Consider the following 12,806-nt stretch of genomic DNA (forward strand, 5'->3'; position numbering starts at 1 on the left):
GTGGGCCAGGCCAGGCAGGCACTTCCCTCCTCACCAGACAGTCTGGGCTATTTATTGTTGTAAATAGTAAATGTTAGATGTTAATATTTTATTATTAAAATCTTGTTTCAACTACAGCCTTGGAGTTGACCACTGGTTCTTTCACTTACAGTGTTAATTGAAACGAGGTGCAGCCTCTTGCATTGTTCATTCAAATAAGAAATCATGCAGTCATCAGTTTATTTTAGAAGGGAAAAGCAAAAAGAGCCAGCCACCCTTCCCCGGCTTATTGAAGCAAACACAGAAATCCCCTTTCACAGAGCAAAGTGCACTTCAATATCAATACACCTAGAAGGAGCAGAGCCCACCCATGGGGACTACTGGATTTAGAAGTTGAAGGTATTGGCAAGATGGCGGCTGAGTGAACTTCCCTGTTAGGGTCTCCTGCAGGGAGTCGGCTCGGTGGCATTGGAGACTCTTTGGGACCGGGTTGTTTCGGGATTTTTGCTGGTCCAGAGGTGTCTGGACATCGATTTGGAGGGAAGGTAACAGAGAGCATCCGTCTGTGAAATATACACGGAGATCCCGGCTACGTGGGTAGCCCTCCTTGGGTAGGCAGAGCCGAGGCATCTAGCACCGCGGCAGTGGGTGGAGCCAGGCTGAGCCGTGGCAGCGGGGGGAGCCAGGCCGAGACACAGTGGCCGGGGGAGCCAGGCCGAGACTCAGTGGCCGGGGGAGCCGGGCCGAGCCCGACGGCGGGCTTTCTGTTCTTTGTTTTGTTTTTTTTTTTGGAGCCTCTGCAGTACTGGGGAGTTCGTGGGCCTCGGGCGGCCTATTGGGAGGTTGGTGGGAAGGGAGGTGCTTGCAGACCCATTTGGGCAGACAGACGGGGGATTTAGGGCAAAGCGGGGGGAATTTGTGATTGCGGACACAAACAATAGCATTTCCGCCTAGAGCCACGCCCCCCCCCAAGCCTGGCTGCTGACCTACAGCAGTCTCAAAGTGATAGCAACAAAGAGACACTACCAGGGTCTCACGGGGTGGCAGACGTTTGGAAGCTGATTAGGGGAATATTTTGCGAAGAGTGGGAATTTCGGGTTTGGACTCTGTTATTAGCGTTTCTGGCTGGAGCCCCTCCCCCGGACCTGGATATTTGATCTGAGTCATTAAAATGGCTGCAGCCTAGAGGAGCCCCCAGGTGGACGTTCCCAGGGACCACAGGGTAGGAGGGTTCCTGAAGTCAATTGGTGATATATCCACACAGTAGACCCTAGTAAGTGAGTGAATTGTAGGACACAGAACACAGGATAGAGCTTGTGGATGAGACCTCACCCATAGGGCTGGCACCCAGCTGTGGGGATCCCTGAAGGCTGTGATGCACTGTGGTGCTCCCAGGATTCCTGTTAACTGGACTCGAGGTTGCCAGGTCTGAGTTCCCTGGACTCTGGCGGACCACACGCCAGAGACTCACACCTCTTGAGGCCTCAATACCTCAGACTGTCCATCCCTGAATCCACCATGCCCTGAGGTTCATCTGAGGCCCTTGAATGTCCTAGCCCTCAACGTTTGCATTTTTTCTTCTTTGTTTTATTTTGTTTTGTTTTTATTTTTATTCTAGTTCTATTTTTTTTATTCTAGTTTTTTAATGTTCTGATTCCTGGCATTGCATTATCCCCTACTCTTTTCTCCCAGCGTATCCCCCAAAGTCTCTTTTTCTTTTCTTTTTTTTTTAATCCTCTCTTTCTTGTCCCTGATCTTCTTCTTATTCTATTTTATCTTAACAATACAATAGGTCCTGCAGGAAACACCTCACATTTGCTGGGTTTCCTCACCCTCCACTGCCTCATTTCTCTGTGAATAAATTTAGGCTATCTACACTATCCCCTTTCCCCTACAACTTGATATCCTCCACCATCTGCTATCTCTCCTACATTCCACCTCCCTGTCTTTGATCCACAAAGCATCTAACTCTTAATTTCTAATACCTTTGTTTAGTTTTCCATCTGGTATCCGCCCTTGAAAACTATTACCTTTCTTTTCTCTTTCCCTCTCTCACGAAAAAAATAGCTTCTTAGTACGTACCCTATCCCTCCCATATTCAGTCATCTACCTCATTATAGGTACTTTCCTACTACTATAACTCTACACAATTTACATGATCTAACCGCCATCCTCCCAGAACTCATATTGATGCTTTGTTAACATATATCACCAATACTACTTTACACTTTTTCCTTCCTTACACAATTGCCTTTCCCCAGCACTAATACTTTCCTTTAAAGTGAACTCAATCAGCAATAAGAAATTGGAATAGGAAGAACAAAGTGACAAAGAGAAGATATAACACTTACACAAAAACAACAGCTAATTAATCTCCAAGACTAGACAAAGAAGCTACGGAACTGATTAAACCTGTCAAGGAAAAATGATGACAAGACAGCAACAAAAATCTACAAACCAAACCAGTAATCAAGAAAACATGGCTGAATCCAATCAACAAACTAAAAATCAGGAAGGGGAGCAGAACTTCACACAAGCAATGAAAGATCTCAGAACATTTATCACTGACAAATTTGATGAAATAATGAAAGAGGTTAACAACATGAAGACAACACTTGGAAGGGAAATTGCAGACATGCACAAAAAAATAACAGATATGATGGAAATGAACACCACAATTCAAGAAATCAAAAATACACTTGCAGCAAATATCAGCAGACTAGAAGAGGCAGAGCAGAGAATTAGTGATGTGGAAGACAGTGCATTGGAAATCAAACAGATAGTAGAAGTGGTCAATAAGAAGGTAGAAAAAATCCAGATAGGACTTAGGGAACTGAATGATAATGCAAAATGCTCAAACATACGTATTATAGGCATTCCAGAAGGAGAAGAGAAGGGAAAGGGGTCAGAAGGAGTGTTGCAGGAAATAATGACTGAAAACTTCCCAAATCTACTGAAAGAGACAGATGTACATATCCAAGAAGCACAGCGCACTCCACTGGTCATAAATCCCAACAGGCCCACCCCAAGACATATACTTGTCAAATTACCCAATGCTCAAGACAAAGAAAAAATCCTAAAAGCAGCAAGAGAAATGAAAACCATCACATACAAGGGAAGCTCCATAAGATTAAGTGCTGATTTCTCATCTGAAACCATGGAGGCAAGAAGGCAGTGGTATGATATAGTCAAGGTACTAAAGGAAAAAAATTTCCAACCAAGAATACTCTATCCAGCTAAACTAGCATTCAAAAATGATGGAGAGTTCAAAATATTCACAGATAAACAGAATCTGAAAGAGTATATCAACAAGAAACCTCCCCTTCAAGAAATTCTTAAGGGAGTTCTGCAGGAAGAAAGGAAAAAACAGGACAGTCAGAGATGGAGGAGAGTGTAAGAGCAACAAAAAAGAGAAAAATAGAAGGGGAAAATAAAATAATACAAACAAAATATAACAAACACAAATCCAACCAAAATATGGCTACCACAAATAATTCTCTGAATGTAATAACCCTGAATGTCAACGGATTAAACATACCTATCAAAAGATTCAGACTGGGTCACTGGATAAGGAAATATGACCCATCTATATGCTGTCTACAAGAGACAAATCTTAGACCCAGAGACGCATGGAGATTGAAAGTGAATGGCTGGAAACAATCATACAAGCAAACAACAACCAAAAAAAGACAGGAGTAGCTATATTAATATCAGACAAAATAGACTTTAAATGCGAAACAATTGTGAGAGACAAAGAAGGATACTACATTTTAGTGAAAGGGACAATCTGTCAAGAAGATTGAAAGATCATAAATGTTTATGCTCCTAACAAGGGTGCCTCTAAATACGTGAGACAAACGCTGGAAAAACTAAGTGAAAAAATAGATGCATCTACAGTTATAATGGCGGATTTTAATACACCACTATCAACTCTGGACAGAACATCTCAAAAGAGAATCACTAAAGAAGCAAAACATTTGAACAGTATATTAGAAGAGTTGGATCTAATAGACATATATAGATCATTACACCCAAACACAGCAGGATATACAATTTTCTCAAGCGCACATGGAACATTCTCCAAGAGAGACCATATGCTAGGCCACAAAGAAAGGCTTAATGAATTCAGAAAGATTGAAATCATACAAAACAATATCTCTGACCACAGTGGAGTGAAGCTGGAAATTCGCAAGGGACGGAGGCCCAGACTTCACACCACAATTTGGAAATTAAACAGCACACTCTTAGAAAAACAGTGGGTCAAAGAGGAAATCTCAAAAGAAATCAATGACTACGTTGAAACAAATGATAATGAGAACACAACATACCAAAATTTATGGGATGCAGCAAAAGCAGTACTGAGAGGGAAATTTATAGCCATAAATTCACATATCAAAAAAGAAGAAAGAGCAAAAATTGAAGAACTAACTGCACTTTTGACGGAATTAGAAAAACAACAACAAAGTAACCCAACAGGAAGAAGAAGAAAGGAAATAAAGATAAGAGCAGAACTAAATGAAATAGAAAATAAGAAAGCACTTGAAAAAATAAACAAGACCAAGAGCTGGTTTTTTGAGAAGATCAACAAAATTGACAAACCTTTAGCGAGACTAACAAAGAAAAAAAGAGAAAAGATGCAAATACACAAAATAAGAAATGAGAAAGGTGATATCACCACTGACCCCACAGAAATAAAGACTATCATAAGAGGATAATTTGAAAAACTATATTCCAACAAAAATGACAATTTAGAGGAAATGGACAAATTCCTAGAAACACATAAGCAGCCCATATTGACGAAATAAGAAATTGATGATCTTAACAAACCAATCACAAGCAAAGAGATATAATCAGTCATTAAAAATCTCCCAACTAAGAAGAGCCCAGGGCCAGACGGCTTCACAGGTGAATTCTATAAAACATTCTGGAAAGAACTAACACCAATCCTGTTGAAACTATTCCAAAAAATCGAAACAGAAGGAACATTGCCGAACTCCTTCTATGATGCCAACATTATCCTAGTACCAAAGCCAAACAAAGACACCACAAGAAAGGAAAATTACAGACCAATTTCTCTAATGAACCTAGATGCAAAAATACTTAACAAAATACTTGCTAATCATGTTCAACAACACATTAAATGAATTATACACCATGACCAAGTGGGATTTATTCCAGGTATGCAAGGATGGTTCAATATAAGAAAATCAATCAATGTGATACACCATATAAACAGATTGAAGGAAAATAAATCACATGATTATATCTATAGATGTAGAAAAGGCATTTGACAAAATACAGCACCCCTTCTTGATAAAAACACTCCAAAAGATCGGAATACAAGGAAACTGTTTGAACATGATAAAGAGTATATATGAAAAACCTACAGCCAACATTGTTTTCAATGGCGAAATCCTGAAATCCTTCCCTTTAAACTCAGGAACAATACAAGGATGCCCATTGTCTCCACTCCTATTTAACATTGTCTTGGAAGTACTTGCTCGAGCACTGAGGCAAGAACCAGATACAAAAGGCATTCAAATTGGAAGGGAAGAAATCAAAATTTCATTATTTGCAAATGACATGATCCTATACATAGAAAACCCTGAGAGATCTACAACAAAGCTTCTAGAACTCATAAATGAGTTCAGCAAAGTCACAGGTTATAAGATCAATGCACAAAAATCAGTTGCATTTCTGTACACCAACAATGAGCAAGATCAGGAGGAAATCAAGAAACAAATACCATTCACAATAGTAAATAAGAAAATCAAATACTTAGGAATAAATCTAACTAAAGAGGTAAAAAACTTATACACCGAGAACTATACAAGACTGTTAAAGGAAATCAAAGAAGACCTAAATAAATGGAAGACTATTCCTTGTTCATGGATAGGAAGACTGAATATTATTAAGATGTCTATCCTACCAAAACTGATCTACACATTCAATACAATCCCAATAAAAATCAACACAGCCTTCTTTAAGGAACTAGAAAAACTATGAAATTTATTTGGAAAGGAAAGAGGCCCCAAATAGCCAAAGACATATTGAAAAAGAAAAACGAAATTGGAGGAATCACACTTCCTGACTTCAAAACATAGTACAAAGCTACAGTAGTGAAAACAGCATGGTATTGGCATAAGGATAGACACACAGACCAATGGAATCGAATTGAAAGCTCAGATATAGAACTCATGTATATAGCCATATAATATTCGATAAAGCCACCAAACCCTCTCAACTGGGAGAGAATGGCCTATTCAACAAATGGTGCCTGGAGAACTGGATAGCCATATGTAGAAGAATGAAAGAGGATTACCATCTCACACCTTATACAAAGATCAACTCAAGATGGATCAAAGATCTAAATATAAGAGCCAAGACCATAAAGATCTTGGAAAGCAGTTTATGGAAACATCTACAGGACCTTGTAATAGGAAATGGCTTCATGAATATCACACCAAAAGCACGAGCAGCAAAAGAACAAATAGATAAATGGAACTTCCTCAAAATTAAAGCCTTATGCACCTCAAAAGAGTTTGTCAAGAAAGTAAAAAGGGAACCCAAACAATGGGAGAAAATATTTGGCAACCATATATCTGATAAGAGACTTATAACTTGCATACATAAAGAACTCATATATCTTGAAAACAAAAAGATAAACAACCCATTTTAAAAATGGGAAAAAGATTTAAACAGACATTTCTCCAAAGAAGAAATACAAATGGCTAAAAAGCACATGAAAAAAATGCTCCAAATCTCTAGCTATCAGGGATATGCAAATCAAAACTACAATGAGATACCATCTTACTCCCATAAGATTGGCAGCTATGAAAAAAACAGAAGAATACAAATGCTGGAGATGATGTGAAGAAAGGGGAACACTCATCCACTGCTGGTGGGAATGAATAAGGATCCAACCATTCTGGGGGACAGTTTGGCAGTTTCTCAAAAAACTAACCATAGATTTGCCATATGACCCAGCAATACCACTGCTGGGTATATACCCATCAGATCTGAAAACAAGGACACAAACCGATATATGTACACCAATGTTCATAGCAGCATTGTTCACTATTGCCAAAAGTTGGAATCAATCCAAATGTCCATCAACAGACGAGTGGATCAATAAAATGTGGTATATACACACAATGAAATACTACTCGGCTGTAAGAACAAATACATTACAATCACACATGATAACATGGATGAACCTTGAGAATCTTTTGTTGAGTGAAGCAACCCAGGCATTGAAGGACAAATACTACATAACCTCAATGATATGAAATAAGCAAACTGCCTCAGAGAGCTAGAGTCCGGAAAAGAGGCTCACAGGAAATCGGGGGGTGGAGGAAGGATGTGAGTTAACATCTGCAGGGGTGGAATCTGTAATGAGCTGGTGGTAAGTATGAGCACAAAGAAGGGACAAAATGGGGGCAAGGGGTTGCCTTCGGGTGGGGCTTTGTGGGTTTGAGGGGGGCTGGGGATGGGAAGAGGGGTAATATTGTCCAAAAATTGGGGGGAGGGAGGGGCAACATACGAACATGGGAGAGTGTCAGGTGTTCATTGAGAGCAAAATGTTGAGAAAATCGTATCAAAGTATAAGTAGGAGGGTTACCTGTTTAGGAGGCTAGGGGGTATGGTCTGATGCGGGACGGACTCTGGGGGAATTGCTGAAGGCTCATTTTGCTAAGGTGGGTTGTACCATTGGGAAGAGACCCAAGAAGTGAGAGTTGGGGTGGACCCACATCCTGGGGAGGACTAATGCCGTCAAATAGAGAGAACTGTATCTCTCGTGAGAAAGGATGGCTCCCAGGGTATAAGGGCAGTTGAGAAAGTCAGGTCCTGAATACTGCTGCAAGTATCTCTGGACAAGGCTTCTTGGGAAATGGAGATTGGCTGGCGTTGTGGGCCTCAAGGGGAGGGGAAAATGGATGTGGAATGGATGGAACCAAGGTAAATATGGGGGCAAGAGAGGAGTTCTGTGAGAGTACACGAGGATGAATATAAAACATGTAATATTACACCAAAAACATATAGGGGACGACAGACTAATAATGTAAACCATAAGGCAAAACATAAGATAACTAAAAAATTTAGAAAACTGTACAACCTAAAGTATGGACCACATAGTAAGCACAGATATCACCTTGTTTGAAAGCTATTGTCTCAGAATCTGTACATCAGTTTCAGGAAATATGATATGAATAAGCTAAAAGATTATCGCTGTGGAAGGGAAAAGGTTTTATGGTGGATCTGGGGAAGTACTGTATATTGTATATATGAATTTCAGTGATCTAAGACTCTTGTGAAGCTGACATTATGTTGGGATTCACTTTACAGGAAGATTTGGATCACAGAGTGTTTCAACAATGGCAGCGGAGGAATACTGATATAGGATGTTATTGACAGGATATATATGGTTGACAGAGAGTAATACAGGGCATATGCCCAGAGTATATAGTAATGTCTAGATATACTCATAGTGGAAACAATTAAAAACAACAGCTGGGGGGGGTACTGGGCCCCTGGCGGGGGGTCATTGTCATGGACCCTGGGGGAGCAGCGGCAGTCCCCCAGGTGCAACGGCAAGAACCAGGAAGGAAGGAGGGCCCAACAGTGGGCTCCTGATACTAATGCCTATGCTTTTGAGCCTATACACCTGCAATAAGAACAAGGCCTAGAGTAGCACTGTGCCTGGGAGTTTCCTCCTGACAGCCTTCATGTTACTCAAATGTGGCCACTCTCACAGCCAAACTCAGCATGCAGATGCAGTGCATTCTCCCCAGCATGGGACATGACACCCGGGGATGAGCCTCCCTGGCACCAAGCCTCACTACCACATACCAGCTGAAGTTGCAACTAGAAAATGACCTTGAATTAAAGGTTCAATATGGATCAGCAGAATATCCCTGTCTACATATAATAACATGACTTCAAAATGCTGTTTGACCTAATGTAAGGAGGAAATGTAAAGGAGAAATGAATTATAAGGCTATGAGTCTCTAAAAAAGAGTCTGGAGGTTGTCAGAAGGAATGCCCTTATGCACAACTGAGCAGAGTCTAAGAGACAGATAGGGTAGATACAACCCCAGGTATTGGTTCTTTTGAGGGATAAAGAGACCCACGGGTTCTATGGTCATGGAAGATGGGGTTCACTGCCATGGCAGATGGCCCTTCTTTGGAGCTGGTGTTTCTGCATGATGGAATTGGACTCAGAGGGGATCTCTTTTCACAAGACTTGCATGCTACATTATTGGAATTGTAGTTGGTGCTGGGGTTTAAGATATATTTAGGGGATTTGAATCTCTGGACTGATAATATGACACCCAGGCCCAGAGCCTCAACAGACTTCAGCTCCTACACTTTGATTCATTGGACTTACCCCACTCAGCTAAGATGGAGTTGAAGAAGGTCAACCACCACACCATGGAGCCTAGAGTGTCTACAACTGAAAGCAGGAGGAGTGCATCCAGTATCCATGTGGAATCTAAGCCCCCACTTGAAATAGATGTGCAATGGACACAACCAATCCAATGTCCACAGAGAAAATGTGGAATGGGGGTGGGAAGGGTAGCCATGGTGGCTGCTGGGTTTGGGGAATGGGAGGAAGAGATGAGATGTGGAGGCGTTTTCGGGACGTGGAGTTGTCCTGGGTGGTGCTTCACAGACAATTACGGGACATTTTAGATCCCCCCAGGGCCCACTGGATGGAACGTGGGAGAGTGTGGGCTATGATGTGGACCATTGACTATGGGGTGCAGTGATGTTCAGAGATGTACTTACCAGGTGCAATGGATTTATCACGATGATGGGAGAGAGTGTTGCTGTGGGGGGAGTGGGGGGTGGGGGCGGTGGGGTTGATTGGGACCTCATATTTTTTTGAATGTAATTTTTAAAAATAAATAAATAATTAAAAAAAAAAAAGAAGTTTAAGGTACTTCCATTTGCCAGGACCATTTCCTGACCCTGGGCAGGGAAGTGGGTGTCTTTCTACCACTTTGGAGGAAGAACATTTTCTCCTTCTTGACTGAGGCTTTGTTTGAGCACCAAATAAGAACTTGTATCTTTCAAGAGCAAAGTCTAGATTTACATGAGCACTAGGTACAGAAAAAATAGAACAATTTTAGCAATGTGGAAAGGAAAAGGACAGAGGAAGATCATTAGCACATGGTCCAAGGGCAGGCAGAACTTTGCATCCTCAGTTTCCTTCTATGCCCAATGGTCAAATCTGTACATTAGATTTCATGCTTTGGGATCCCTATCCGTGATATACAAGAATTCTCTCCTTTTGAGGGGACTGGGGGGATTGAAATGCAGCTTTTCAGCCCCCAGCTGGGCCTTTTTTCATAAGCACTACTGCTTCCTAAGAACTAGTGCTTCCCACTGCCTTGCCATTCATTGTGCAATTTCTTAACCCAGAAAATCCCTGGCAGACCCTCGCCTCTGATCAGTACCTGGTGGCCTCTGCTGCCTGGCTGGGGCCTGAGGCATCAGCCGTGGGCTCTGAATGCCAAGAGAAGAATACTTACCCATTGTAAGCTAGAAAAACCCCACAGTCTTTTCTGTGGGTCAAGGTGAGGGCTTGGATGGTGTGGTTGGATGTCCAGCATCTTGAGGATCTCCAGTTAACACTCTGTTGTGTTGCTACTGATGGTCCTCAAGAGGAGTCAGCTCTGATCCCTTAGAACTTTTAAAACAGCAGGTGCAGGTGCTGACACTGCTCATGTCCCCTGGGATGACTGCATCCATTGTCCAAAATTTGTGCTTTGCTTTGGTCATTGGAGTGTGGACAATTCCTAGGGGAAGGGGTTGAGAGGGCCTGAGGGGGAAGGGATGGCCACCAGGATTGAGGACCACAGTCCTGCAGAGACACACTTCCTCACAAAGTAAAGTACTGAATGGCTTCCTCTCTGGGTGGGACAGGCCCTGTCCTGAGCCCTCCCCTGGTTTCCCCAATGTTCAGGAGCTAAAGGTTTAACTCTGACAACACAAAGCCCCAGGACCCTGCCCAGCCTCCTGCCTGCCCCAGCTGTAGGGCATTGGAGCCACTTCAGAAGTTTTATCAAGGAATGAAAACACTATAATCTTACATTTTAATTAGCAAATATATATCTGAACTAATCCATGTTCTCTGTAAATAACAGAGTTTCTAGCTCTCTTTACTGAGCAGACCTATAACTAAGGAAAATCTGGTAGCTGATGCCCAGATTGTGGTCCCAAAATCCTATTTTCCATGAGAAGAGAAGAGGGCACCTAGGAGGTATGTGTGAATCCAGGTCTTGGCCAGGAAATGTGTGAGAGGAACTTAGTGATCATGGCCTAGTGGAGAGCATGGAAGGCACCAAAGTCCACAGGGTGGAGTCAACACATGACAGGAGCCAACTGGAAGGCCTTCTGGCCACATCGGGGGCAAATTTATTATCATAATAGCCAAAAAGTACAACTCAACACAAATGCCCATCAAATGATGAAGGGAAAAAGAAAATGAGATGTTAGCAGCCATAAGACATGATGAAGTACAGATATATGCTAGGAGGTGAGGGACCTGAAGAACATGATGCTGCATGAAAGAAGCTGGACACTAGAGGTCACTTAGAGAACACCATTCATACAAAGGGTCCACACTCGGCAAATCCAGACAGAAGATAGATTAGTGGTTGTTAAGTGATGTGTTGAGGGTCTTTGGGGGAATGTGACTGCTACTGGGTCCAGGATTTCATTTGGAAGTAATAAAAATATTCGGGGATTAGATAGTGGTTATTGTTTTACAGTCTTATGAATATACTAAAAAGCACTGAATATGGCACTTTCACAGGCTGAAGTTATGCCATGTTAATTATAGCTCAATCAAAAATAAGTTGTTGATACTGGAAGTCCATAGTATTGTTTGCCTTTAGTGGGGCCCGGACCGCTTGTGAAATAGACAAACACCTGCACATTCACTGATGGCCTTAGAAAGCTCAGTGGTTTTCAGAGATTAGAGGAATTTGGGGGTGGTCAGGTGGGTTACTGTGTCCCTGGCTCTGGCCTTTCCCTTTGTCCAAATCTGTCCCTATCCCCCACCCCACCCTGCCTTTGCTCCTGGGATTGGCATCTCCCCTCATGTATTTTTGGGGGAGCTCAGAGAGTGTCTTCTCATTAGCCTGGGCTTCTATGCAACCTGCTTGATGTCCTGAGTCTGCCACAGGTAAGAAAAAGTCTCTGTGGGAACTCGTAAAACAGCAGGTGCAGGTGCTACACTGCTCGAGCACTGCTGTGCTGCTGGTAACCTGCCATGGCCTTGAGCCCCCCAGGCTCTACCCTAGACTCCCTGGCCCTTTCTTTGGGCCCCAGGACCTCCCCATGATCTGGCACCTAAAGGGTTCATGCCTCATGGCAGAGGCCCCGACCAAGACTGGTTTTCTTTCTCTTGACCAAACTGCCAGCCTCGCTCCTCAGGTGCCCTCCCACTCACTCCCCCATCCCGACTACCTCAAAACTAATCTTATAGCTGTGGGACTGCAGAGAAAAGCCTCTCAAAGTGCAGGAAAACAATGGAAAAATGACACTCTCAGACCCTAACAATCCTAAATCTCACACTCACTCCCAACCTTCCCCTCGCAGCTCCCCCTCACTCAAGCCTTTGGGCTGCCCTGGGGCTGAGAGGCCCCTCACCAGGCAGTTCCTTCTCTGCCTCTTTCTCTCCTCCAGCCTTCCCTAACTCCAGGTGGCCTCATCACAGCCCCTTGGCTGTCTGGGAAAAGCCTGACCACATGGCCCTTGAGCCCCCTCTGCTGGCCAAAGCAGACTGGCCTTTTCCTGCTCCTTGTCTAGGAGCCACC

Source organism: Dasypus novemcinctus, chromosome 28 (genome assembly GCF_030445035.2).
Source record: "Dasypus novemcinctus isolate mDasNov1 chromosome 28, mDasNov1.1.hap2, whole genome shotgun sequence".
Lineage (NCBI taxonomy): Eukaryota > Metazoa > Chordata > Mammalia > Cingulata > Dasypodidae > Dasypus > Dasypus novemcinctus.